Source organism: Miscanthus floridulus, chromosome 9 (genome assembly GCF_019320115.1).
Source record: "Miscanthus floridulus cultivar M001 chromosome 9, ASM1932011v1, whole genome shotgun sequence".
Lineage (NCBI taxonomy): Eukaryota > Viridiplantae > Streptophyta > Magnoliopsida > Poales > Poaceae > Miscanthus > Miscanthus floridulus.
The window spans coordinates 57406309-57429649 of record NC_089588.1 but is presented as its reverse complement, the minus strand read 5'-3'; the positions used below and the strand labels follow the sequence as shown (position 1 = coordinate 57429649).

Genomic DNA, 23341 nt, shown 5'->3' with positions numbered 1-23341 from the left:
GGGCAAACGCCCCGCGGCTGGCTCTCTCTCACCCTCGCAGCCCTAGCCATGAACAGTACCGCGGTACTGTGGCACCGCGGTACTGTAGCGCGACAGCCGCCGTCGCTCCTCTCGACTCTCTCCTCTCAATCCTAGCAGCCACATAACATGATGACTCTGCGTAAAATCAGATATAAGTAGCAAATATACAAACAGAAAAATAAGAACGCACAAGACCCCGCAAAACTCACCACGCACTGCTGCTCAAGGTTAGCCCACAGAAATTGATAGAAGTCAATCTTCTTGAAGTGGTGGCGGACATGACCTGCAAACAACCAAACCATAAGCAATGTAAGACGACAAAAGCTCGCAAAGAAAGAGAGTTGACGACAACCTCTCATGACTTGATTAACGTTGTGGAGAGCCTCCTCCCACCCACTTAGGGCTCGTTCGGTTAGCTCCTTCCAGGTCTAGGATTCATTCCAGATTTGCTTCCTTATACAAATTAAGCCTACTATTCCGGCTGGATTTTTTCCAGGGACTCATTCCCTGCTAAACGAACGGGATAGTATATCCAAAGACTCGCCTGCCCAAAATAAGATAGGATTCAGCAAAATCCCACCCACTTAGGCCTTGTTCGTTTGCTGAGAATCTAATACCGGAGCTGATTTCTTCCAGCCCAGGAATGAGTGGAACCATGCCTGTCACTCATTCCCAGCCTATAACTATCCCTGCCTGTAACTATTCTCTGCTTCTACCATCTACTATTTGGTTAGCCAGGATGTCAGGCAGGCAGATTTGTTTCGTATAGATACGAAAATCAGGCGCATTCGGCATGTGATATGGAGACTCAGAGCAAAGAAGATTATGTAGTCCATGGAATCTCAAAGAAGACTCAGAGGTGACAACGGATTGAGTATATAACCAACAGAAGGCAAGGAAAATGACATTCTCAGGTACTGCTCCATATTGGAACCCAAAACTCTTTGTAATAGATGACTCAATCACAGAAACTAAAGCAGCATAGAGTTTACATCATTCCACACAATAATAAACTACATTGTTTCTTAAAAAAAGACACTATCGAACTGCCATGGCAGAGAGAAAGTCCTGATGTCCTTAGCCATAGTTCAGGCGGAACATGTCGTTCTGCACGTAGAAATTCCCAGGTCTTGCTAGCATCAAATGGAACATCTGCACAGACAACAGGTTATGATGTCACAAATTTTGTTCGTGCATGTGAATCAATAGAAGTAAATAGAGACAAAATGAAAAACCCTACACTTCAAGTAAGAATAGACCATAACAGATGTAATCAATATTAACATAACATTCTGTACAGCTTAACACAATAAAAAACTGAAAGCACTCTTCCCCGTTTGGATTCAATGGAGTTCACCTATGGAACACAAGCAACCAAAAAAAGAAATACTAACACAGTTCATTGAAACATAGCCAACTGCATGAAACACAACCATAAAGTGAAGCCAAGCAGTCAAAGCAGAAGAATACATTGCAGACAGTAGGATAACAAAGAGAGATGTCCACATAATGATACAATATAACAACTAGAAAGGGAAAAAACTTGCCAATTAAAATCACCAAACCAAAAGGGTATTTAGCATCCCCAATCATAGATGTGCTATGCTATGTTGATAAACTCAGTTGATTGCACCCAGAGTTATCAGAGTCATGAAGGACATCAATTTTCAAGCTAAATGAAAGGAGTAGATCTCAGCTTTCAACCTGACTAGAAATGCATCTCTACAGTCCAAATCCTCTTACTAGCAACTCAACTATCAAAATGTTCTCATCTCTAAGGGTTGCACAGAACTAGAAAATATTTCTTCTTTCAGTTTTGCAGTGACTAAAGGACTCTTGTAGTCAAATAGAAGGAAAACATCAAGTTTTCAGCAATTAAGTAGGCTGACCTGTTAGACCATCGCACTTTTGAGCCAAACCAAAGTTGCTTCTCGATCTAGTTCATACCCACTTAGGAAGGCCTCTCTATTTTCTTTGCTCTTGATGAAAACTGCAAATGCTTTTGCCTTCTCTTCCTTTGTCACTTCCATTGTGCTCAGAACGGATATACACCTTTTGATAGAGAAGTCATTACCTTCAGCAACCTCCTTTTCTTTGGCTAGATCTGCAGACTCATCTTGTACTTGCTTAGTCCTCATGTCTAGGTATCTCCCCATCATTTCTTCAATCCTTTCACCCTTCTTAGGTCTCTTTTCTTCCTTTTCATGTTTTTTGCTTGATGTAGTAGTAGTAGTTCTTCGCTGCCTGCTTCTTTCAACAACTACGACCTCATTTTCTTCATCTTGTGATAGAGAACCTCGCTGTCCATTTCTTTCAACAGCTACAACCTCACTTGCTTCCTCTTGTATCTCAGTGATTGAATCATCTTCATCTAGTACCTCATGAACCTCAATGTTGTCCAAGTCATCTACATCATGAATTTGTCGAAGTGGTGCTTCCTCTTGTGGTGGCTCAAGAGAAGTCAGATTGTAAGTACCTTCAGCCAAATGACCTACATGATAACAAGGAAATAGCTATAGAAAGTGGTCTTTCCTCATGAAATTCAAGTATAAAGAGAACCAATATAGTTATGACAACTAGAAGGAGTTAATTGGGGGGGAAATATCGTGCAGAGCAACTAGTAGTGCATAACTGAAGAAAACTCATCACAGTACAGATGACAAGAACATGGATGTAGAGTTGCTATTCTGACATCTATAAATTGTGACAAGTAGAAGCATATAACCTAACTCTATAAAACTAGCATATTGTTGCTTAGTCATCAGAACTAGTAGAAAAGCATTACTGTAACTAGCATATTGTCAGCAAGATAATACTTGATCTACTGTAACTAGCATAATCAGCATTACTGTAACTAGTAGAACATGTATAATGCTTTTCTACTATGCTAGTCTTTGAACTAGTAGAACATGTATAATGCTGATCTACTATGCTTGATCTACTAGTTCTTTGATCTACTATGCTTGATCTACTAGTAGAACATGTATATTACTGTAATTAGTATAATACTTGATCTACTATGCTTTTCTATAGTAATGCTTAGTCATCAGAACTAGTATAATGCTGATTACTAAGCATCACAGTACATATGCTAGTTATAGTAACAATATGCTAGGATAAACTGTAACTAGCATATTGTTACAATAACTAGCATATTGTCTAGTAGTCATCAGCACTATAAAAATACTTGATCAAAGACGAGAACAGACTTTAGAACGATGTCCCAATTTAGCATTAGCCTCGGCATTTTTTGCCCCCGGGACTAAAGGACCCTTTAGTCCCGGTTGGTAATACCAACCGGGACTAAAGGTCCCTGCCCAACGGTCCTCCGCGGGGCAAGGATCTTTAGTCCCGGCTGGTATTACCAACCGGGACTAAAGGTTTACCTTTAGTCCCGGTTGGTAATACCAACCGGCACTAAAGCTTTTAGTCCCGGTTTGGGTGATGCCCCGGGAATAAAGATTAATCTTTAGTCCCGGTTTGGACCCCTAACCGGGACTAATTATCCCGGCCTATAATTCAGCTCATTTCTTCCTTCCCGAGCCCAAGCCATTGCATTCAAACTCACTGCATCTGTTCTTCAGCTTGCTGTTGTTCTTGCTCTCTCCCCATCCATTGGTGTTGCTCTTCGATTTTGGAGGTAAGAAACTTAATCCTCTTATGTTTTGTCAGTAGCTTATCTCATTTTACGATGTAGATGCATGTGTAACTTTATATGTTGGACTTTATTATGATTTTATATGTCATTTTTAGCTCAAAATCACATGATGATTTGCATATATGTTTGGATAAACAAAAGTTAAATTAGTTCATCAAAATCACGCCTCACTCGTCCTCGCTGGAGCACGCGCCATCCTCGTCCCCGGTGGCTTACGTGATCTTAGAATTAATTTTTCCATGAAATGAAAAACTTAGAAAATTGTAGAAAATCCGTACTAGTTGAACTTGCGGACCGTGTTCATCTCGGCGAGCATGTTCTCTGCCGAGCGGTAACGGACGTCAAGGAGGAGCTTTGATTCTATGAGGGAGAGCGGCAACGGTCGTGGAAGACCGTGTTCCCTTTCTCGTAGAATCGGAGCTCTTCCTTGGCCAAGTACGGTGCCGTCCGGTGGAGAAATGCTCGCGAGATGATCACGTAAGCAAGGTCAACTAGTACGGATGGTTATTTATTGAAACATGTGAAATCCGTACTAGTTTAGGTTAAATATATCATTTTAGAAAATATGAAATTTACACTAGTTTGAAAAAATAAGTATAGAAAGTAGATGACAACTGGTACCGGATCCTCGGCCTCTCGTTCGGTTGCGAAACGACTGAGGCCAGAACTCCCTCTCATTATCTGCGGCAAGTGTAAGCAGAAGATTGTGATGGAGTACCGAGTCAAGAGACAGGGACCCAACAAGGGTCGTGTTTTCTACAAGTGCCCGGATCGCGATGTGAGTTTCTGACGCATTTTTTATTTATGGCTAATTGACCTGCTTTTCTTGAATATTTTTGACTAAATATTTTTTGGCTTTAATTTCAGTGGGAGGGCAATGGATGCGATGGTTGGTACTGGGAGGAAGATTATGCTACATACGTGCAGAATTTGGGTGCGCTTGAGGTAGCGGCTACTGCTGATGAGTCAGTGAGCTAGCAGGAGAAGCTTATTGATATTCAACAGAAGAATGATTTGTCTGTTTTAGTTGCGTACGATCACAAAATAATTATGTTACTGAAGTGTATTGTAGTTTTAGTTTGTTTAGTGATAGTTGGGATTGCTTACGTTGTAGCCAGGCTTAGTTAATTAATCAACCGTGTGTGTGTCATTTATGTTGTGTAATAAAATACTAAATTATGTTCAAGGTTTTCATAATTTATCGTGTAATACAGATTATGTCACGCCATTGGATGTACAATGCCGATCGCCGCTCCCAAGACTTTATTGAGGGCTTGCACTATTTCTTAGGTGTGGCCGAGGCAAATAAGCGGGATGGTTTCATGTGCTGTCCATGTGCCCTATGTAAGAATTTAAAGGAATATTCAAGCTCAATGAGTCTTCATTCACATTTGCTTAAGTCAGGTTTCATGTCAAACTATATATGTTGGACTAAGCATGGAGAAAGCGGGGTAATGATGGAAGAAGGTGAAGGAGAAGATTTAGACATTGATGACATTATTGCTCAGTATGGTGCCTTTGATGATACTACAATGGGGGGAGATGAAGAAGAGGTAGCGGTAGAAGATGATCTCGGTGATGCTCTTGGCGATGCCATTCGTGATGCACAACAAGAATTGGAAAGTGAAAAAGAGAAAGTTAAGTTCGAGCGCATGCTTGAGGATCATAGGAAGTTGCTATACCCGATGGCCGAAGAGGGGCAAAAAAAGCTAGGTACAACACTGGAATTGCTACAGTGGAAGGCAAAGAATGGTATATCCGACAAGGCATTTGGGAATTTATTGAACCTCATAAAGAAGATGCTTCCGAAGCCAAATGAATTGCCCACCACTACGTACGAAGCAAAAAAGGTTGTCTGCCCATTGGGATTAAAAATCCAGAAGATACATGCATGTCCTAATGACTGCATTCTCTACCATGGCAATGAATACGAGAATTTGGATGAATGTCCGGTATGTAAAGCATCGCGGTATAAGATCAGGCGCGATGATCCTGGTGACGTCGAGGGTGAACAACGTCCTAGAAAGAAAATCCCTGCCAAGGTTATGTGATATGCTCCTATAATACCACGCTTAAAATGTTTGTTCAGAAATAAAGACCATGCAAAGTTGTTGCGGTGGTATAAAGAAGACCGTAAGGTAGACAATATGCTGAGACACCCAGCTGATGGGTCCTAGTGGAGAGCGATAGACAGGGAATTTCCAGAGTTTGCAAATGAGGCTAGAAACTTAAGGTTCGCCTTAAGTACAGATGGTATGAATCCTTTTGGAGAGCAGAGCACTAGTCATAGCACTTGGCCAGTTACTCTATGTATCTACAACCTTCCTCCATGGTTATGCATGACGCAGAAGTTCATTATGATGCCGATCCTCATCCAAGGTCCGAGGCAACCTGGCAACGATATTGATGTCTATCTGAAGCCATTAGTTGAAGAACTTCTAGTTTTATGGAACAAACCAGGTGTACGTGTCTGGGATGAGTACAAACAAGAACACTTTGACCTACGAGCAATGTTGTTCGTAACAATCAATGATTGGCCTGCTTTAAGTAATCTTTCAGGTCAGACAAACAAAGGATATAATGCATGCACACATTATTTTGATGACCTTGACAGTATATATTTAAAAAGATGTTGAAAGGTCGTGTACCTTGGCCATCGTCGATTCCTTCCATTGAATCACCAAGTAAGAAAGAAAGGGAAGCATTTTAAAGGTAAGCCAGACCATCGAAAGAAGCCTCATAACCGAACCGGAGAAGATGTACTCACAATGGTCAAGGATGTGAAAGTAGTATTAGGAAAGGGATAAGGCAGTGAATCTGTTCCCAAAGATGCTAAGGGACACGCACCCATGTGGAAGAAGAAGTCCATCTTTTGGGAGCTACCCTATTGGCAAGTCCTAGAGGTCCGCAACGCAATCGACGTGATGCACCTAACAAAGAATCTTTGTGTGAACCTGTTAGGATTCATGGGTGTGTACGGGAAGCCAAATGATTCACTTGAAGCACGCCAGGACTTGCAGGGCATGAAAGAACGAGACAATCTTCATCCAGAGAAGACAGATGATGGACGTCATTACTTAAGTCCTGCTAGCTACACGCTTAGCAAAGAAGAGAGGGACAGCATGTTCGAATGTCTAAGCAGCATCAAGGTCCCATCGGGATTCTCCTCCAATATAAAGGGTATAATAAATGTGCCAGATAAGAAATTCCTAAACTTAAAGTCCCATGACTGCCACGTGCTTATGACGCAATTGCTTCCAGTTGCTTTAAGAGGAATTCTACCTCTACATGTACGTCTAGCCACCGTGAAGCTATGTGCATTCCTCAATGCAATTTCTCAGAAGGCAATCAATCCAGTGGAACTAGCTACTCTACAGAATGATGTGGTTCAATGTCTTGTCAGCTTTGAGTTGGTGTTCCCTCCATCCTTCTTTAATATCATGACACACATCCTAGTTCATTTGGTGAAGGAGATTAGTATTCTTGGACCTGTGTTCTTACATAACATGTTCCCCTTCGAGAGGTTTATGGGAGTCTTGAAGAAATATGTGAAAGTCCATTCTAAGCCTGAAGGAAGCATCGCCCAGGGCTATGGAATAGAGGAGGTCATTGAGTTCTGTGTTGACTTTATTCCTGACCTTGCCCCGATTGGCGTTCCTGAATCATGACACGAGGGGCGACTCAGTGGTAAAGGAACTTTAGGGAAGAAAACATATATCGGCATGGGAGACGATTATTTCAATAAAGCACACTACACGGTTCTTCAGAACTCGTCATTGGTGCATCCGTACATCGAGATACATAAGGAGTTCTTACGATCCAAATTTCCAGGAAAGATTGAAGCTTGGATTAGGCGTCAGCACATGGAAAGTTTCAGTGGTTGGTTGCGAAAAGAATGTCAAGGCGATGACAATATTGATGAGCAACTGTATTTGTTGGCTAGGCAGCCATCGTGGCATATCCTCACGTACCAAGGGTACGAGATAAATGGGAATACATTTTACACAGTTGCCCAAGATAAAAGGAGCACCAATCAAAATAGTGGTGTTCGCATAGATAGAACAGATCCAAATGGGAATATACAAACATATTATGGCCGCATAGAAGAGATATGGGAACTAGACTACGCACCTAATTTTAAAGTCCCTTTGTTCCGGTGCCAATGGGTGAAGCTGACCGGAGGAGGGGTAACAGTCGACAAAGAGTATGGAATGACAACAGTGGACCTCAGCAATATTGGGTACAAAGAGGAACCATTCGTCCTTGCTGCCGATGTGAGTCAGGTGTTCTATGTGAAAGACATGTCTACAAAATCAAAGAGAGGAAAAAACGAAGACATCAACTCAATGATCAATGAGCCAAAGCGCCACATAATTCTTTCTGGGAAAATAAATATAGTGGGAATTGAAGACAAGTCAGACATGTCAGAAGATTGCGAAAGAAATGTCCGAATTCCACCCTTCATAGTAAAGAAAGATCCAAGCATCATGTTAAATGATGAAGACACTCCATGGTTACGACAAGATCATAACCAAGGGTCATACGTCAAGAAGAAATTCACTGTTGTACCCGCATGATACAACGATGCATGTTTAATATATTATGTTTTAGAGATGGATATTATGTAATATGTTATGACTTCACAATTGTAGATCTTGCTGAAATGATCAAACTTGGTATTCAGAGTTTTTTCATCTGAGGTCATTTAGTGTCTCATTTGAGCAAGTTTGACCAAGTCAAATTTGGTCAAATAAAAAAACAACACTTTGACTCTAGTATTATGAACTCTAAATGACTTCAAATTGAAAAGTTTTGAATACCGAGTTTGTTAAGCTCATCAATATATACAATTCTTATATAGGCCATTTTTCATTTGAGAAAGCTTGAACAAAATGTAGTTCAAATTTCACAAGTGTGTGACATAGTTTTAGAAAGTATATATGAGATTCAAGAAGTTGTGACTAGTGTTTGATAAAAAATTCTCAAATGGGAAAATGAGCTATGTAACAATTGTAGATCTTTCTGAGATGATCAAACTTGGTATTCAGAGTTTTTTCATCTGAGGTCATTTAGTGTCTCATTTGAGCAAGTTTGACCAAGTCAAATTTGGTCAAATAAAAAAACAACACTTTGACTCTAGTATTATGAACTGTAAATGACTTCAAATTAGAAAGTTTTGAATACCAAGTTTGTTAAACTCAAAAAGATCTACAATTGTTGTTTTGGTCAACTTTCCATTTGAGAAAGTTTGGACGGTTCAAATTTGTGATTTTTAAATTTCGACGCCTACAAACTAGTTTTCGGGACCCTAGATTGTCTCAAATTGAAAAGTTTTGAATACCGAGTTTGTTAAGCTCATCAATATATACAATTCTTATATAGGCCATTTTTTCATTTGAGAAAGCTTGAACACAATGTAGTTCAAATTTCACAAGTGTGTGACATAGTTTTAGAAAGTATATATGAGATTCATGAAGTTGTGACTAGTGTTTGATAAAAATTTCTCAAATAGGAAAATGAGCTATGTAACAATTGTAGATCTTTCTGAGATGATCAAACCTGGTATTCAGAGTTTTTTCATCTGAGGTCATTTAGTGTCTCATTTGAGCAAGTTTGACCAAGTCAAATTTGGTCAAATAAAAAACAACACTTTGACTCTAGTATTATGAACTCTAAATGACTTCAAATTGGAAATTTTTGAATACCAAGTTTGTTAAACTCAAAAAGATCTACAATTGTTGTTTTGGTCAACTTTCCATTTGAGAAAGTTTGGACGGTTAAAATTTGTGATTTTTAAATTTTGACGCCTACAAACTAGTTTTTGGGACCCTAGATTGTCTCAAATTGAAAAGTTTTGAATACCGAGTTTGTTAAGCTCATCAATATATACAATTCTTATATAGGCCATTTTTTAATTTGAGAAAGCTTGAACAAAATGTAGTTCAAATTTCACAAGTGTGAGACATAGTTTTAGAAAGTATATATGAGATTCATGAAGTTGTGACTAGTGTTTGATAAAAATTTCTCAAATGGGAAAATGAGCTATATAACAATTGTAGATATTTCTGAGATGATCAAACTTGGTATTCAGAGTTTTTTCATCTGAGGTCATTTAGTGTCTCATTTGAGCAAGTTTGACCAAGTCAAATTTGGTCAAATAAAAAAACAACACTTTGACTCTAGTATTATGAACTCTAAATGACTTCAAATTAGAAAGTTTTGAATACCAAGTTTGTTAAACTCAAAAAGATCTACAATTGTTGTTTTGGTCAACTTTCCATTTGAGAAAGTTTGGATGGTTCAAATTTGTGATTTTTAAATTTCGACGCCTACAAACTAGTTTTTGGGACCCTAGATTGTCTCAAATTGAAAAGTTTTGAATACCGAGTTTGTTAAGCTCATCAATATATACAATCCTTATATAGGCCATTTTTTCATTTGAGAAAGCTTGAACAAAATGTAGTTCAAATTTCACAAGTGTGTGACATAGTTTTAGAAAGTATATATGAGATTCAAGAAGTTGTGACTAGTGTTTGATAAAAATTTCTCAAATGGGAAAATGAGCTATGTAACAATTGTAGATCTTTCTGAGATGATCAAACTTGGTATTCAGAGTTTTTTCATCTGAGGTCATTTAGTGTCTCATTTGAGCAAGTTTGACCAAGTCAAATTTGGTCAAATAAAAAAACAACACTTTGACTCTAGTATTATGAACTCTAAATGACTTCAAATTGGAAAGTTTTGAATACCAAGTTTGTTAAACTCAAAAAGATCTACAATTGTTGTTTTGGTCAACTTTCCATTTGAGAAAGTTTGGACGGTTCAAATTTGTGATTTTTAAATTTTGACGCCTACAAACTAGTTTTTGGGACCCTAGATTGTCTCAAATTGAAAAGTTTTGAATACCGAGTTTGGTAAGCTCATCAATATATACAATTCTTATATAGGCCATTTTTTCATTTGAGAAAGCTTGAACAAAATGTAGTTCAAATTTCACAAGTGTGTGACATAGTTTTAGAAAGTATATATGAGATTCAAGAAGTTGTGACTAGTGTTTGATAAAAAATTCTCAAATGGGAAAATGAGCTATGTAACAATTGTAGATCTTTCTGAGATGATCAAACTTGGTATTCAGAGTTTTTTTCATCTGAGGTCATTTAGTGTCTCATTTGAGCAAGTTTGACCAAGTCAAATTTGGTCAAATAAAAAAACAACACTTGACTCTAGTATTATGAACTGTAAATGACTTCAAATTGAAAAGTTTTGAATACCAAGTTTGTTAAACTCAAAAAGATCTACAATTGTTGTTTTGGTCAACTTTCCATTTGAGAAAGTTTGGACGGTTCAAATTTGTGATTTTTAAATTTCGACGCCTACAAACTAGTTTTCGGGACCCTAGATTGTCTCAAATTGAAAAGTTTTGAATACCGAGTTTGTTAAGCTCATCAATATATACAATTCTTATATAGGCCATTTTTTCATTTGAGAAAGCTTGAACAAAATGTAGTTCAAATTTCACAAGTGTGTGACATAGTTTTAGAAAGTATATATGAGATTCATGAAGTTGTGACTAGTGTTTGATAAAAATTTCTCAAATGGGAAAATGAGCTATGTAACAATTGTAGATATTTCTGAGATGATCAAACTTGGTATTCAGAGTTTTTTCATCTGAGGTCATTTAGTGTCTCATTTGAGCAAGTTTGACCAAGTCAAATTTGGTTAAATAAAAAAACAACACTTTGACTCTAGTATTATGAACTGTAAATGACTTCAAATTGAAAAGTTTTGAATACCAAGTTTGTTAAACTCAAAAAGATCTACAATTGTTGTTTTGGTCAACTTTCCATTTGAGAAAGTTTGGATGGTTCAAATTTGTGATTTTTAAATTTCGACGCCTACAAACTAGTTTTCGGGACCCTAGATTGTCTCAAATTGAAAAGTTTTGAATACCGAGTTTGTTAAGCTCATCAATATATACAATTCTTATATAGGCCATTTTTTCATTTGAGAAAGCTTAAACACAATGTAGTTCAAATTTCACAAGTGTGTGATATAGTTTTAGAAAGTATATATGAGATTCAAGAAGTTGTGACTAGTGTTTGATAAAAATTTCTCAAATGGGAAAATGAGCTATGTAACAATTGTAGATCTTTCTGAGATGATCAAACTTGGTATTCAGAGTTTTTTCATCTGAGGTCATTTAGTGTCTCATTTGAGCAAGTTTGACCAAGTCAAATTTGGTCAAATAAAAAAACAACACTTTGACTCTAGTATTATGAACTCTAAATGACTTCAAATTGGAAAGTTTTGAATACCAAGTTTGTTAAACTCAAAAAGATCTACAATTGTTGTTTTGGTCAACTTTCCATTTGAGAAAGTTTGGACGGTTAAAATTTGTGATTTTTAAATTTTGACGCCTACAAACTAGTTTTCGGGACCCTAGATTGTCTCAAATTGAAAAGTTTTGAATACCGAGTTTGTTAAGCTCATCAATATATACAATTCTTATATAGGCCATTTTTTCATTTGAGAAAGCTTGAACAAAATGTAGTTCAAATTTCACAAGTGTGTGACATAGTTTTAGAAAGTATATATGAGATTCATGAAGTTGTGACTAGTGTTTGATAAAAAATTCTCAAATGGGAAAATGAGCTATGTAACAATTGTAGATATTTCTGAGATGATCAAACTTGGTATTCAGAGTTTTTTCATCTGAGGTCATTTAGTGTCTCATTTGAGCAAGTTTGACCAAGTCAAATTTGGTCAAATAAAAAAACAACACTTTGACTCTAGTATTATGAACTCTAACTGACTTCAAATTAGAAAGTTTTGAATACCAAGTTTATTAAACTCAAAAAGATCTACAATTGCTGTTTTGGTCAACTTTCCATTTGAGAAAATTTGGACGATTCAAATTTGTGATTTTTAAATTTCGACGCCTACAAACTAGTTTTCGGGACCCTAGATTGTCTCAAATTGAAAAGTTTTGAATACCGAGTTTGTTAAGCTCATCAATATATACAATCCTTATATAGGCCATTTTTTTATTTGAGAAAGCTTGAACAAAATGTAGTTTAAATTTCACAAGTGTGTGACATAGTTTTAGAAAGTATATATGAGATTCAAGAAGTTGTGACTAGTGTTTGATAAAAATTTCTCAAATGGGAAAATGAGCTATGTAACAATTCTAGATCTTTCTGAGATGATCAAACTTGGTATTCAGAGTTTTTTCATCTGAGGTCATTTAGTGTCTCATTTGAGCAAGTTTGACCAAGTCAAATTTGGTCAAATAAAAAAACAACACTTTGACTCTAGTATTATGAACTCTAAATGACTTCAAATTAGAAAGTTTTGAATACCAAGTTTGTTAAACTCAAAAAGATCTACAATTGTTGTTTTGGTCAACTTTCCATTTGAGAAAGTTTGGACGGTTCAAATTTGTGATTTTTAAATTTCGACGCCTACAAACTAGTTTTCGGGACCCTATATTATCTCAAATTGAAAAGTTTTGAATACTGAGTTTGTTAAGCTCATCAATATATACAATCCTTATATAGGTCATTTTTTCATTTGAGAAAGCTGTAGAACAAAAAATACTACATTTTCTATATTTTTATAGGTTCAACAAAAAATTCCTGTCAATTTTGGTCAAAAACCGAGAAAAAATTGAAACATTGACGTTACAATAATGTGATAATAAATTTCCTATCGAATAATATTAGTTTTATTAATTTTAAGTTAGAAATATATTTTTGCATTAACAAAATACTTAGTATTAGTAACATTTATATTCTATATTCATAAAAGAAATTAAAAACTTTAGGTTACAAAATTTTCCTATTTACAATAAATAATTAGTTAATCAATAGTATTTTTTAAAATAAATATTGCAAAGTATTGAAGTTGCTATGGAATTAATTGATTAACCTAGTATTAAACAAAAACAAAATCCCAGGCCTTTCCAATTACGCTGGCGGGTTGGCAAATTTTTCAGGGCTTCAGTCCCGGCCTAGACCAAGAACCGGGACTAAAGGGTGGGCGGCAATTTCGGTGCCCGCCAAAAAAATACCTTTAGTCCCGGCTGGCAACACGAGCCGGGACTAAAGGACATTTAGTCCCGGCTGATAAGACCAACCGGGACTAAAGGGTTAGACCTTTAGTCCCGGTTGGTATTACCAGCCGGGATTAAAGGGTCCCAGGCTATATATATCGAACGTCTGTTCTGTTTATCTTCGATCTCGCCTCCGTCGCTCAGCCCCGCCTGGTCGCGCCATCCGCCGTCGTCGAGCTCGTCTCTGCCGCGCCGCCGTCGTCGTCTACCCCCGCCCGACCGCACCATTCTCCAGGCCCGCATCGCCGCATCCCGTCTCCACCGCCGCACCCGACCCCACCATCCGTCGCCGACGCTTCCCGCGCGCCCACGCCGTACGGCCTCCGTCGAACTCGATATGATCTGCTGCTCTCGATCGGCCATGTTATTTAGATTTTTTTTACAAAGTCTCGGCTGTATGTTAGATTAAAATAAGTACATGTAGTTTATTGTTAGTTTTTTAGTTATTTTTAGATAGTTTTTGATATATTAGATTTAAATGTATTAAAATTTAATTAGTATTTTATTTAGATAGTTTTTTTAGATAGTTTTTTATTATAGTTTTTGATATATGTTAGATTAAAATGTATTATCTTACTAGTTTATCTAATTTCATGTTAGATTTATTTAATTGGATTTAGTAATTATATATTCTATCTCTCTATATATATTATATCTAGAGAGAGATTCTATATGTATACATATGTACTTAATTATTTCTATATGTATATATACATGTACTTATTTTTATGTGTTGAGAGAGAGAGAAAATTGTATCTAGAGAGACATTCTATGTGTATCACATGCATATCTAGAGATATAGACATATGCACTTATTTCTATGTGTTGAGAGAGAGAGAAAATATATTGTATCATTCTATGTGTATATATATACATGTACTTATTTCTATGTTGATGAAATATTATGTGTTATTATATTTAATTGGATTTAGTAATTCTATATGTGTTATCACATGTACTTATGTTATGTACCATAGTAATTCTATCTATGTGTTATCTTGAAGATACAAATGGCTGCTCCGAATGATAACTTGAGTGATGACATAATGGCGGATATTATCAACGCCGGCACCAATGTGGATGTAGATGACACGAGTCAGTACTTTGCTGATTATGAGGATATCCTGAATATGTCGGTGGTTGAAGATCAACAAATTGTCGCGCAAGAAAATACTGGCGAGGTATATTCGATTATCTATCATCTCTTATAGATGCATGCGTACGTATATTTGTTGTTAATCGTTGTGTTTCTACTCATGTAGCCGGTCTCTGGATCTACATCAACCACCGACAAAAGTAGGAAAGTCTGAGGGCCAAAAAAGCCATTAGAGGGCCATTTCATAATATCAGAATTCGACACCGACACCGGCAAACCATTGGGACCACATGCTCAGACATATGTCAATCAATGTGGGTTCGTTGTAAGGGATAGGATCCCAGTTAGTGCTCGTGAATGGAAGCAGAAGATATCCGCTCCTAATATTAGTTTTGTATCTGATCATGACAAGAACCTAGCTTGGAGAGATATCACTCAACATTTCACATTATAAGCAGATGATGCTTTGAAGGAGCTAGTGAGGGATTGGACAATGAAGAAGATGGCAACATTGTTCCAGAGTTGGAAGAAGACATTGTATAAAAAGTTTATCTTGAAGAATGCTACGCCGAATTTCAATGCTAAGGCGTTTATCAAGTTAGAGTCCCATTGGGATGCCTTCGTAGAATACAAGACATCCCAAGACAGTGAGGAATGTGTGATGAGGAATCGGCAGAATGCCCGACAGAAGCAATACCATCATCGTATGGGATCAGGTGGTTATAAGAGTGCTATTCCCAAGTGGTAGAACCTAGAAGCAGAGATTACTGCCAAGGGAATCATACCTGAAACAATAGAGAAGAACTGGCCTCAACGCGCAAAGAATTGGTTCTACGCTCATGGGGGAAGCCTAGACCCAGACACTGGCAAGCTAATTTTCGGCCAAAAAATTGAGAGAGCAACACAGAGACTAGCTCGTGCTAGGGAAGAAGCTGATAGTGGTGTTTTCAAGCCCAACAGAGAGAAGGATGAATTGACATATGCCCTAGAGAATCTCGAACACGGTGGTCGAACAAGAGGCTATGGGGCGGTTCTGTGGCTACACGCATTCCTAGCAGACAAGGATACCTACAGAAGCCGCCAGAGAAAGAAGGACGAGGAGGCAGAACGAATCCGTGCATTAGAGCAATTTGTTGATGAGTCACGACAAGCATTGCTTGAATCACGTGAACGAGAAAAATCTCTTGAGGCAAGAATGCAGGAGGAGATCAAGAGGCAAGTGCAGCTAGCAATGAGTCAAATGCAATCGCAATCAACGCCGGGAGTCACCATTAGCCCCGTTGGTCAGATGAAAAGTAGTTGTGCTTCTACGGAGCTGCCAGTTATTCAAGACGACGCTGGGTTGCGCTTCCCTGTTGATGACATTACCGAGCCTCTAACAACATGTGAGCTGCACATTCCAGATGGTAATAATGCATCAATCATGGTGGCTGTCGGGGTTGTATCTCCAATAGACCGAACGAAGACACCAAGAATCCATGGGTCAGTTATTCAACCTGGATATGCTAGCGTCTCGGTCGATAGAGTGCTCAAAGGTTACAGCAATGTTCCTCTTGACATTGAAGGCGGTGATGGGGAGAAAACACTAGGAGAAGCAGAGAAGACATTTATTCAATGGCGCAAACGCTTCATCATCATTCCTGGGGCGCCACCGCTTCCCCTACCTCACCCTAGGTACGAATGAAAGTGAATGAAATATTATTTTCCATTAATTTTCTATTGGCTTCAAAAATAATTGACACACAACTTGTTTTTGTAGCAGGGTCTCCCCCCAGCCTAGCCTAATCATTCATTCCCCATCTCATCACAACGTCGCGGGGGGCGAGACGACTTCATCCCCACGGCGATCGCCAACTCCTACACCGGCCCCATCGCCTCCACAACGATCTCCAACTCCTACACCGGCCCCACCGCCTCCACAACGATCTCCAATGCCTCCACGCCGGTCTCCACCAACGCCGGCCTCATCGCCTCCACGCCGGTCTCCAACACTGCCCCCACCCCCTCCACAGCGACGCACTACAAAGACGTCTAAGGTCCCGGCGGCAAAGAAGACCCCGAGAAAAAGAGTTATTTCTCAAGAAATACTTCCTGAAAAGACTGATGAGCAAATAGCAGCTGAAGAAGACAAAAAAGTGAAAGATTTTTTTATAGATATAAAAAACAAGAGTCAAGCGAAGCTTAAGGAGAAGCCGTACTTTTACATACCACAAGATGTGTTGAGGCAGAAGGTCGATGCTCACAAGAAAAAGATGATTGAACTTCGTAAGCCTTCGCCACTATCAGACTATGACCGCTCCCTCGTGAAGTCACATGATGCAGATAAGAAAAGGAAAAGAGCATTAGGGAAGGATGTCCCACAGCTCGGACAACAGAAGCAACCAATGCAAAATCTTGTTGTTGCTAATCAATATGGTTCCAACATAGAAGTCTATCGACCAGACAACTCTGGAGAAGTGTCGGTTCAAGCCCTTAATGCTTTTTTTCAAGATACTGGTTTAACCTTGGATCAATTGACGGGCAAAGCTCCAATCCAGAACCTGGAAGTTGATACCTAGAAGACTTATAAATATGGCAAAAGTCTGTACAACCCTGCGGCTCTGAATGAATTGGGTACGCAAATGTACTTGCTCAACAAGTGGTACATGCAGGCGTGTGGCAGGGGTGAGCATTGGATCTTTGTCAGATTTAGAGACCATCATTACTTCCGTGGCGATGACATCTTACATATTAGTTTCGAAGAATTGCATCAACTATACCACATGGACGCTCTGGACAAATCAATCATTAGCTCCTTTTGTTTGTAAGTGATTCTTACTTTTATTTAATAAACTCACTTCCATGCGTACGTGTATATAATTATCCTCACATGTAACTTATATTTATATACAGATTCCAGATGTCAGAGCTCCAAAGAATACAAGACACCAGTGTTGGCTTCATTGATCCTTATATCATATTTAAAACCGGTATTATTGTCAAGGAGCGATGGGTATCTGAAGCACAGGAGAATATCATGATGTTCTTCGTGAAGCAGCACGACAAGACAACAATACTTTTCCCGTACAACTTTGAGTAAGTGTTAATAATAATGTAGTCTACACATTTTATGTAATATCAATACAACTTATATGCATGTACGTGTGTGTATAAACCAATGCAGTTTTCACTGGATACTCATTGTCATTGAGTTAAACTCAAGTCGGTTACTAATCTTTGACTCGTTGAGAAAAGAACGGGCACTATACCAAGATATGATAGACATTATCTAGGGGTAATTTCGATCTCTCGCGCACAACTATTATTGAATAGACTTTGCCATAATTTATTAACGATCGTACATTATTGGTCGCACAGGGTTTGGAAAGAGTTTATTCGGCAACATCGCAAGGATTGCAAGGCACCACTTAATGTAGTTGAAATACCAGTAAGTTGTACTATATACACTTCCCCACGTGTTTAATTACTATATCGTACTTCAATTTACGTGTGAGATGATGAGAATAATCTTCTTCTCGTACAGTGGTGTTTGCGGCAGGAACCAGGTAATAACTTGTGTGGATACTACGTTTGTGAATTTATCACTGCGCACATAAGAAGAACTCCTGAAGATGTCCTCAGAGTACGTATATATCAATTTTTATTTATTTTTAAATGAATATATATACATATATGTGTATTAATACTTTTCCTTTTATTTCAAATGCAAGACTGAATGGTTGAAACGAAGGGTCATGCAAAAAGACCATCTGAAAGCAGTTCAAGAGTCAATAGCAGGATATCTTCTAGAAAAAGTGCTAAATCCCAACGGCGAGTTCTACTTTGATCTTAAGGAATAAATGATGTAAATTAAATGTTTATTGATATCGTTATTTTCGAGAACAAGATTATGAAAGTGTTGTATATATACATATATATATATCTATAATATATATAGTTTCATACTTTATTCGAATATAATAATGCTCAAGATGAGAATTAGATGTAATTATACGCATGCGTGTATTTATATTAGCAGCGTAGAATACGTACATAAAAACATATTATATATTAAACAAATACGTGTAACTGAACTGAAAACAAATTAAACAAAAAAAAAGAAAAAGAAAAGGAACCTTTAGTCCCGGTTGGGGTTACCAACCGGGACTAAAGGGTGCGCCAGGTTCGCTCGGCTGGAGGGCCTTTAGTCTCGGTTGGTGTTACCAACCGGGACTAAAGGTCCCTCTTTAGTCCCGGCTCGATGACCCGGGACTGAAGGTTCCACCTTTAGTCCCGGGATCGTTGTCCCGGCGCGGTAACCGGGACTAAAGGCTGTTACCGCCCGGGACAACAAGTCCATTCTGTAGTAGTGCTACTAGACAAATCAAGTGAATCATAGGATAATATAGATCAGCAAGATAGAAACAAACAAATACTAAAGTGAGAAGCAAAAGAATATATTGATTGGCACTGTTTGCAACTATAGAAAGTGAACCTACCATCATAAAGCTCTCCCAAAGCATCAAATAGTGGAAATCTTGCCTTACTGCTATGGAACTTCCTAATTTTAGGGAATGTCTGCACATTCAAAGAGAACCATTGATCAAATATGAGGTTATCACTATGAGGATATCCATAGAATTACTTCAAAAAATCAACTTACAATTTCAAGGTTATCCCACATAGATGGTGATCCTTCAACCATATGCCTATCTTCATTCTAGGTGGCCCCACTCTGCCTCCTTGCCTCTTTGAGCATCCTATAGTCTTTCTTTAGTTGTCCTTCTTTGTCTTGAATCTGACTCTTTGTGTAGTTGACATACTTGTTCCTCAGATGGAACTCCTTCACCATTTTATTCCACCCTTCAGGGGTCCATCCGTTGTCACCTCTGTAGCCACTATCTTTATACTCATGGAGAATGTCTACTAGGGACTTCTCAAGGGCCGGATTCTAGTCCGCTCTTTGCTTTACTACTACGTAAACCATGGTCAGACATCAGGTTACCAAAAATCAGCAAATATAAATAACAGTAAAGAAATACTAGTTTATAGGTTACAGGTTTACTAAAACTACTATAATAGCACATGGTGCAATAAACTGTATAGAAGAGAATTACTTCAAGAAAGTTCTTTTTAGTAGCAAACAACTGCAAAGAAATAACAGCAATAATAGCAGAGAAATAACAGCAATAATAGTAGAGAATTAAACACCATACCTCTCGGAGAACCTCCAGTCTTCTTTGCCTTACTGCATTTAGGAGAAGCCTTCTTTTTAATACCACTTGTTGTATCCAAGAACCAGTGCAACTTTGGTGACGCCCTTGCAATCATATTGAGCTTCGGGGAGCCTTTTCCAACCATCGCTGTCAAATATGACACAAGCCTATTCACTTATTACAAGCTTATTCAATTATTACAAGCCAAGTTTATTACAAGCTTATTCATGACAAAAGCTTATTACAACCTATTCAAAGACTAATTTAAAGACTAAAAAGAAGTCTCGGCTTAATTACAATCCATGCTTATTACAAGCTTATTGACTTATTACAGCCTATTCAAAGATTAATTTAAATGTTGCTGGTACTGAACCCACATTTCTTGGGCGATGGTATCTCTTAAAGCGTTGCCTTGTACTGAACCCACATTTAGGTCATTCATTTGATCACCACTTGGTACAGCAACAAAGTTTCTTGGAGGGATATTATCCGGCTGATGATCTAACCATTCCTCATCTCCATGAAGTAATTGGATCAGATTATGGAAGATGGAAGCAGCTATAGGTATCTTTACTTGATTTTCCAACATGTGGAATGTGGCAACTTTCAGAATGGGGAAGCGCTTCTTAAGCACCCCCAAAGCCCTTTCCACATGGTTCCTCAGTAGTGCGTGGCGGTGGTTAAAGAGCTCCTTTGGGTTCTGCTGCCTTCGATGTCCAGCCCCAAATTCTTTCAAATGGTATCAAACTCCCCGATATGGAGCAAGAAAAGATGGAGTATTTGCATACCCTCCATCAACTAGATAGAATTTGCCTGGAGGTACTTGGAAGCCCTTGCTCATAGCTGATCGTAGCACTCTAGAATCTGTAGCCGATCCCTCCCATCCACTAGAAATGAAAGTGAAGTTGAGATCGAAATCACATGCCACCATCACATTAATGCTTAGTGTGCCCTTCCTATTTCTAAAAGGAGAAGCTTTCTCAGAGGCTATGGAAATAGGAATATGAGTTCCATCAATGGCACCTAGACAATTCTTGAAAAATGGATAGAATCTAGGATTGTCTTGGATTTTTTTATGCACTTGATTAGGATCAGGAGCTTGAAGGTAACGGCGAGAGAGTGCGGGAATGACCACCTTGAAGAAGTGGTTGATGTGATGATGGAAGGTGTCATTGCTGTGCCCAAAGAACACTTGGAGATCCTCATACGAGGCGTTGTGACTTAACATGTATAGGAAGAAACCCAACTTCTCCTCCACAGTTATCCTAGTATCAACAGCAAGCCTTTTGCTTCTAAGATAATTTGCCAATTCTCTAAAGATGTGTGGTTCCATCCTAAATGCAACTTGACAGTTCTTGACATGTCCCTCGAGGAGTCTTCGAACTTTAACCTCGCCTGTTTCTTCCGAAGTATGACGTTTCTTCTTTTCCCCTCCTCTAGCAGAACTCACAAGATATAAGGCGGGGAAAATAAATAGCATCATGTCATCGTCTTCTTCCTCCCTCCTCTTTCTAATACGATCTCGTAGTGAGAGATGCATTGCAGGACTGAAGCATACAATTTTATAGTCATATAGAAGCTAAATATTATTAACCATGTCATATAGAAGTTATATTATTGACCATGTCATATAGAAGCTGTAATAAAGATTATAGTCGTCTTATAGAAGCATATATAAACTTATAGTCATATAGAAGCTTTTGGAGTACCTTTTGGAGTTGGCACCGGATCCCAAGAAGGCAGAGGTTCACCTTCCCCAACTCTAAATGGTGCTGGAGAGATCTACAAGTAACAAGAAACCATTTGGCAAATCAAGACATCATCTTTTTATAGTACAAACGAACTAGGCTAAGCTTGGTGGTCTCTCGCTGCCTCGCTATTGGAAGTAGACTTAACGATGGACTGAACGCCCAAACGAGAAAAGTATATGGCGCAACGAAAGAACTACACTTGCTCGGCTTGTGTCAACTTGCTTACTGCAATATAAAATTACTCTAATCTGAATATACAGCAGGACATCTCTTGCTTGCCATGGACACTGATGACCTACGTTTACATACAGATCTCCTATTATTGCTTGCCATGGACACTGAATATACAGATCTCTTGCTCGGCTTGTGTCAACTTGGCCTAAGTTTATATATATGGTTCGTAGAAAAATGCCAACACAATTACCACATGTCTAATGCAGCATGTTTTGAACCAGAGGAGCAGCACTAATGTAGAGCTTCAGAAAACTAAAGGTACAGAAACAATGACAAGCTGCGGACCCTACTGAACCCAACGAATGAACTGCAAGGCTAAAGAGGTCCTACCTTTCTTCTTAAAAACAAAGGATAATAACAACTCACAAGCCTTTAAAACAAAGAAGAAGCTCAATTTAGTCTGCAAGAAACTAAGGAAGCAGCCAACACATAAATTGGAAATTTAGTCTGCAAGACACAGAACACAACCTGCAGACCTAAACCTGATTCTTACCCACCAAACAAAAAGCCGAATAAAAAAGCTCAAACAAAGGATCATTTGGTTGGGCCATGCATTAAATGATGGATGAGAGTTTATTCCCTGAAATCAGAATCTTTTTTTTAGAATAGAAGGGTCACTCAGTTCCTGAGAAGGTGATATAATGTCAGTCCAAATTTGAAGACTAAAAATATAAGCTTTCCCTCAGCTAGAGTTTACTTAATACTGAGACACAAATAGTAAGTGCAAGTAGAGGTAATCCTCAGCAAGTGGAGAATTCCTAGTCATTGTGAGTTGTGACCAAATTCATTAAACATAAAAACATTCAACAGAAGGGCAAGGAACATTCCATTGTTTCATATTTGAGGTACCAGGAACTAGAGTATGGAACATTACCAGTAGTAACAGAAGGACAACCGAAGTAGTTGCATTTTTAATACTAAAAAAGAAGATAATGCATTAGTATTTCGTTTCGACAGGGAGACACTGTCTAGGCAAACAGATGGTCAAACCAAGAGATGATGCAAAGTGTTGTTTCCAGAAGACACTACTGCATGTGTTTATGCCTGAATATAATCCTGTTGATGCACTGCACCAGCAAAACCACCTTAGAACATGGCTGTCAACCGGTAAAGCTAGCTAGATGGATCACTCCAGAGTAGTGCACAATCAATCCACCCCCATAACTCAAGAAATCAAATTTAGACCCTTCAATGTGTCCTTCAAATGCCAATCAAGCTAGAGATTTACATCTAATAATATAAAAATTTTAGTATGGAGCTGATTTAAATATTAAA

The 23341-nt window shown here is 38.3% G+C and overlaps 2 pseudogenes; both read right to left on the bottom strand.

Annotated features, from left to right (window-relative positions):
• Positions 1-42: 42 nt before the first annotated feature.
• LOC136479961 (uncharacterized) lies at positions 43-20226 on the bottom strand (annotated as a pseudogene).
• A 201-nt stretch (positions 20227-20427) lies between these two features.
• Positions 20428-21621, bottom strand: LOC136481976 (protein ANTAGONIST OF LIKE HETEROCHROMATIN PROTEIN 1-like; annotated as a pseudogene).
• Between the last annotated feature and the right edge of the window lie 1720 nt (positions 21622-23341).